The sequence below is a fragment of the Dendrobates tinctorius genome, unplaced genomic scaffold, assembly GCF_039654945.1.
Source record: "Dendrobates tinctorius isolate UK_male_01 unplaced genomic scaffold, ASM3965494v1 ptg000231l, whole genome shotgun sequence".
NCBI classification, from domain to species: domain Eukaryota; kingdom Metazoa; phylum Chordata; class Amphibia; order Anura; family Dendrobatidae; genus Dendrobates; species Dendrobates tinctorius.
The window spans coordinates 18,962,555-18,969,313 of record NW_027361898.1 but is presented as its reverse complement, the minus strand read 5'-3'; positions in this window follow the sequence as shown (position 1 = coordinate 18,969,313).

Genomic DNA, 6,759 nt, shown 5'->3' with positions numbered 1-6,759 from the left:
CTTCCTTTCTGGCGTGGACGCACCGCGCCTGCGCGCTCTACCGTGTCAAATCCAACCCTCTTTCCTATGTCAGAGCGCCTATTTCCTCCCATCACTGAGTCACCATCCAGGGGCACACCGCGCCTGCGCACTCCATATGCAGCCGCTTCTTACAAGCTCCATCCTCTGAGTGCATATAATCCCATCACAGGGTTATCACACGGGAGCATTTGTATATCTATCTACCCTTCACATGCACTTCATCTAACACTTTCTTTGCGTCTGTCAGCTTATGTCAATTTTCATATAAGTATAATCAGCGTTATTTAACGAAGCGACAGTATATGAAAACTTTAGTATTTTTTTTTTTTTTAAAAGTCAATAACGATCTATAACCGCATATAATTACAATTAACATATTTTAGCGTTATATGGCAGATGTCCCCTGCTATTTGATAGTAAATGGCATATATATACTTTAATCACTATTATTAACGGAAGTGTTCCCTCTACAATCCCCAGGATACATGTGGGCATAGATTTTACCCTTGTATAAGATATTGGAGTTAATACATAACAGTCATTTTGGGCATACTTCACAAATTCATCATCCGATATTGAGATCTTTAAGTAATAAAACTGTTTCAATGCTTCTTGATTTTCTCTTTTCAACTATCTCTATCGATCACCTAGGACTATGTACAGTACTTGACTTGGACTTGATACATCTACCTTCGAGACAAAACTTCTTGTCGTCTCTGTCTCACTTTAGTTTATTAAACGGCTTAGGCCTGTTTCACACTTCCGTTTTTGTGTCCGCCAAACGGATCCGTTTCCGTTTTTTGACGGAAACTGATGCAAACGGATCCGTTTTTTTAAAAACGGATCCGTTTTTTTGACGGATCCGCGGTAACCGTAATGGAAGTCTATGGGACAAAAAAAACGGATCCTGCAAAAAATGGCGGATCCGTTTTTTTACGGAAAACAACGGATTTTGACGGATTTGAAAAAACGGAAGTGTGAAACAGGCCTAACCCCACACTTAAGGGAACAAAAAAAGACCATAAGTTCTATTAAAAAGGTGTAACCCCTTCGGTCTCCCTCCAGAGTAACCCCACTACCCTTTAACCCCTATACAGGGATCTGGCTTTACGTGGGGCACAGTGGAGTTTGTCCTCTGGGGCTCAGCACTCATTGTATGTGGTAGGATAGGTTATATAAAAAAAAAAAAAAAAAGCCGCAAAGGATAGTTGGTCGTTCAGGCCTGTTGGTTGGAGTGTCCTCAACCAGAAAATCCATTTACATTCTTTCTGGAGGATCACTCTATCCCAATCTCCTCCTCTATGGGGGTAAGGAACTTTCTCAATCCCAATAAATTGAATTTTACTATAATCACCTTGATGTATCCTATTGATGTGGTTTGCTATGGCTGTATCTCTTCGATTCACCACATCACCAACATGTTCAGGTATCCTCTTCCTGAACTCTTCTGGTTTTCCCTACATATTCCATCCCACATATACAGGTTGCCTTATAAATCACCCCACTAGTGCGACAATTAATAAACTGTCTAATAGTGTAAATTTTCTTGTTGTTCGTACTCAAAAGTTTTCCCTTGCGTTACTGACTGACATGCTATACAGTTACCGCATCTATAGCACCCTTTTACCTCCCTTTCTAACCAGGTGCGTGCTGGAATCTCTCTGAAATGACTGTGCATGAGTCTATCTTTTAAAGATTTATTCTTTTTATATGTCACTTGTGGTTTGGAGCCTAACGTTTTCTCAATATCTGTATCCATTTTAAGGACTGGCCAGTGTCGTTCTAAAATTTCTTTGAATTTTTCTGACCCATTCGAGAACTTAGTAATAAACCGTGTGACCTCTTTGTCTTCTTTTTTTTCTTTTTTCCTTAATAGTTCTTTTCGATCTTTCTTTAAAGATTCCCCATAAGCGGCCTTCAAAACATGATCTGTGTATCCTCTCTCCCGGAATCTCTCCCTCATATCATCGGCTTGTTCTTTAAATTTCTTAGGGTTTGAGCAGTTACGACGTAACCTCAAATATTGTCCTTTTGGTATCCCTCTTTTTTGTGGAAGAGGATGATTGCTCTCCCATCTTAGAAGTGAGTTAGTAGCTGTTGGTTTCCTATAATTGCTCGTTTCTAGGATTCCATCAATTCCCTTTTTGACACACACATCCAAAAATCTCATTTCTGATCTATGTACCTCATATGTGAATCTAAGGCCTAAATCATTACAATTAAGGTCATTCACAAAAGAGACAAATTCAGATTCTGTGCTCCTCCAAATCACAAAAATATCATCAATATAGCGTAGCCATAGGGCTACGCTATCATGTCGAGAATTCATATCGTTAAACACAATTTTTTCCTCCCACCAGCCCAGGAGCAAATTTGCATAAGTGGGCGCACATGGGCAGCCCATTGCAGTGCCCCTGAGGTGGTGGAAGTACTTATTCCCAAAGAGAAAGACATTATTTGTAAGGCAGAATTTCAAAGCTTTTAAAACGAAATCATTATGTTTCATAAAGAAGCGTCCCCGAGACTTAAGATAGTATTCCACGGCCATCAGGCCTTTTTCGTGGGGTATCGAGGAGTACAAAGCCTCCACATCTATGCTCCCAAAAATCATGTCTTCCTCCAGGCATATACCATCCAATCTACATAGAAGATCACCTGTATCTCTAATATATGAACTCAAGTTCATCACAAAAGGTCTTAATATCTGGTCAAGATACATTCCTAGATTCTGGGTCACACTATTAATACCTGCCACTATGGTTCGACCCTTTAAAGGGGTAAGACCTTTATGGATTTTTGGGAGGCAGTAAAAAGTCGCCATAGTAGGATGTGAGGGAATCAGGAAGTCTTTTTCTTTTTTATCAATGACTTCCGAATCAAAGCCTTCATTAACTAACATCCTAAGAGAATCACATATACTCACTATGGGGTTAGATGATAATATCTCATAACTCAACCTGTCCTCTAATATAGAGAGGCACATGTTCTTGTAGCTAGACGTATCCATAACAACAATGTTCCCTCCTTTGTCGGAGCTTTTTATAATGACACTCCTGTCATTCTCAAGTCTCTTTAGACTTTCCATCTCCTCTTTCCCCAAGTTATAGAATCTTGAGTTCAAGACATCTCCTGATTTCATCAAATCATTTGTAACAAGATTAACAAAGATATCAATTGAGTTAACATCACCTGTGGGGGGGGGGGGCATAACCGTACTTTTTTTCTTTAGGTCTGTAAATGGGCCCTCACCTCTAAGATTAGGATTATCATCCCCCAGGTGAAACAGGAACCGTACATCCTGTAATAAATCTTCGGAGATACCCAGTTCTTGGGAAAACCTCTGATCTTGTTTAGAAAAATGCTTTTTCCATTTTAATTTACGGGCAAACAGGTGTAGATCTTTCACTGTTTCCAAGATGTCTATGTCTGACGTTGGTACAAAAGAAAGGCCTTTAATAGAGGCTCCCATAAGAGGTCACCGAAGAGAGATTTTTTTAGACCTAAGTTATCCATTAAGAAACCGCTTAAATCCACACAGCGGACCAGAGGGCCAGAGGTAATTAATTTATCACAACGCCCCCTGACTGAAACTGAGATGTGTGTGCTTAGTAAAGGCCTTTCTTTTGTACCAACGTCAGACATAGACATCTTGGAAACAGTGAAAGATCTACACCTGTTTGCCCGTAAATTAAAATGGAAAAAGCATTTTTCTAAACAAGATCAGAGGTTTTCCCAAGAACTGGGTATCTCCGAAGATTTATTACAGGATGTACGGTTCCTGTTTCACCTGGGGGATGATAATTCTAATCTTAGAGGTGAGGGCCCATTTACAGACCTAAAGAAAAAAAGTACGGTTATGCCCCCCCCCCCCCACAGGTGATGTTAACTCAATTGATATCTTTGTTAATCTTGTTACAAATGATTTGATGAAATCAGGAGATCTCTTGAACTCAAGATTCTATAACTTGGGGAAAGAGGAGATGGAAAGTCTAAAGAGACTTGAGAATGACAGGAGTGTCATTATAAAAAGCTCCGACAAAGGAGGGAACATTGTTGTTATGGATACGTCTAGCTACAAGAACATGTGCCTCTCTATATTAGAGGACAGGTTGAGTTATGAGATATTATCATCTATCCCCATAGTGAGTATATGTGATTCTCTTAGGTTGTTAGTTAATGAAGGCTTTGATTCGGAAGTCATTGATAAAAAAGAAAAAGACTTCCTGATTCCCTCACATCCTACTATGGCGACTTTTTACTGCCTCCCAAAAATCCATAAAGGTCTTACCCCTTTAAAGGGTAGACCCATAGTGGCAGGTATTAATAGTGTGACCCAGAATCTAGGAATGTATCTTGACCAGATATTAAGACCTTTTGTGATGAACTTGAGTTCATATATTAGAGATACAGGTGATCATCTATGTAGATTGGATGGTATATGCCTGGAGGAAGACATGATTTTTGGGAGCATAGATGTGGAGGCTTTGTACTCCTCGATACCCCATGAAAAAGGCCTGATGGCCGTGGAATACTATCTTAAGTCTCGGGGACGCTTCTTTATGAAACATAATGATTTCGTTTTAAAAGCTTTGAAATTCTGCCTTACAAATAATGTCTTTCTCTTTGGGAATAAGTACTTCCACCAGCTCAGGGGCACTGCAATGGGCTGCCCATGTGCGCCCGCTTATGCAAATTTGCTCCTGGGCTGGTGGGAGGAAAAAATTGTGTTTAACGATATGAATTCTCGACATGATAGCGTAGCCCTATGGCTACGCTATATTGATGATATTTTTGTGATTTGGAGGAGCACAGAATCTGAATTTGTCTCTTTTGTGAATGACCTTAATTGTAATGATTTAGGCCTTAGATTCACATATGAGGTACATAGATCAGAAATGAGATTTTTGGATGTGTGTGTCAAAAAGGGAATTGATGGAATCCTAGAAACGAGCAATTATAGGAAACCAACAGCTACTAACTCACTTCTAAGATGGGAGAGCAATCATCCTCTTCCACAAAAAAGAGGGATACCAAAAGGACAATATTTGAGGTTACGTCGTAACTGCTCAAACCCTCAGAAATTTAAAGAACAAGCCGATGATATGAGGGAGAGATTCCGGGAGAGAGGATACCCAGATCATGTTTTGAAGGCCGCTTATGGGGAATCTTTAAAGAAAGATCGAAAAGAACTATTAAGGAAAAAAGAAAAAAAAGACAAAGAGGTCACACGGTTTATTACTAAGTTCTCGAATGGGTCAGAAAAATTCAAAGAAATTTTAGAACGACACTGGCCAGTCCTTAAAATGGATACAGATATTGAGAAAACGTTAGGCTCCAAACCACAAGTGACATATAAAAAGAATAAATCTTTAAAAGATAGACTCATGCACAGTCATTTCAGAGAGATTCCAGCACGCACCTGGTTAGAAAGGGAGGTAAAAGGGTGCTATAGATGCGGTAACTGTATAGCATGTCAGTCAGTAACGTAAGGGAAAACTTTTGAGTACGAACAACAAGAAAATTTACACTATTAGACAGTTTATTAATTGTCGCACTAGTGGGGTGATTTATAAGGCAACCTGTATATGTGGGATGGAATATGTAGGGAAAACCAGAAGAGAGTTCAGGAAGAGGATACGTGAACATGTTGGTGATGTGGTGAATCGAAGAGATACAGCCATAGCAAACCACATCAATAGGATACATCAAGGTGATTATAGTAAAATTCAATTTATTGGGATTGAGAAAGTTCCTTACCCCCATAGAGGAGGAAATTGGGATAGAGTGATCCTCCAGAAAGAATGTAAATGGATTTTCTGGTTGAGGACACTCCAACCAACAGGCCTGAATGACCAACTATCCTTTGCGGCTTTTTTTTTTTTTTTTTTTTTTTTTTTTATATATATAACCTATCCTACCACATACAATGAGTGCTGAGCCCCAGAGGACAAACTCCACTGTGCCCCACGTAAAGCCAGATCCCTGTATAGGGGTTAAAGGGTAGTGGGGTTACTCTGGAGGGAGACCGAAGGGGTTACACCTTTTTAATAGAACTTATGGTCTTTTTTTGTTCCCTTAAGTGTGGGGTAAGCCGTTTAATAAACTAAAGTGAGACAGAGACGACAAGAAGTTTTGTCTCGAAGGTAGATGTATCAAGTCCAAGTCAAGTACTGTACATAGTCCTAGGTGATCGATAGAGATAGTTGAAAAGAGAAAATCAAGAAGTATTGAAACAGTTTTATTACTTAAAGATCTCAATATCGGATGATGAATTTGTGAAGTATGCCCAAAATGACTGTTATGTATTAACTCCAATATCTTATACAAGGGTAAAATCTATGCCCACATGTATCCTGGGGATTGTAGAGGGAACACTTCCGTTAATAATAGTGATTAAAGTATATATATGCCATTTACTATCAAATAGCAGGGGACATCTGCCATATAACGCTAAAATATGTTAATTGTAATTATATGCGGTTATAGATCGTTGACTTTTTAAAAAAAAAATACTAAAGTTTTCATATACTGTCGCTTCGTTAAATAACGCTGATTATACTTATATGAAAATTGACATAAGCTGACGCAAAGAAAGTGTTAGATGAAGCGCATGTGAAGGGTAGATAGATATACAAATGCTCCCGTGTGATAACCCTGTGATGGGATTATATGCACTCAGAGGATGGAGCTTGTAAGAAGCGGCTGCATATGGAGTGCGCAGGCGCGGTGTGCCCCTGG